The following is a 306-nucleotide window of genomic DNA, read 5'->3' as shown; positions in this document are numbered from 1 at the left end:
TGAAACAAGGCCTCAATCATATAAGTGCATGCATACATCAAATAATGGAAATATAGAATTAAGCAAGACAAAGATCACAATTTTAGAGAGAGAAACACACACCAAAAATAAAATATTGGTTGATAAAATGCAACCAATTAAATAGGCTCAAGATCTCACTGGTTTTGTGTGTTCGAGCTTTAAACCATGTTCCAAAATAATATTTCTTTCATACAAGTTTTTCAAAAAAAGTTTTATTCAAATTAGTGAAATACTATAAAAATTTCTTGAAAAAGAAAATATTACTTTAACCAAGTGGTAAAATAT

This window comes from Arachis duranensis, chromosome 9 (assembly GCF_000817695.3).
Source record: "Arachis duranensis cultivar V14167 chromosome 9, aradu.V14167.gnm2.J7QH, whole genome shotgun sequence".
Taxonomy (NCBI): domain Eukaryota; kingdom Viridiplantae; phylum Streptophyta; class Magnoliopsida; order Fabales; family Fabaceae; genus Arachis; species Arachis duranensis.
This window is presented reverse-complemented; position numbering follows the sequence as displayed.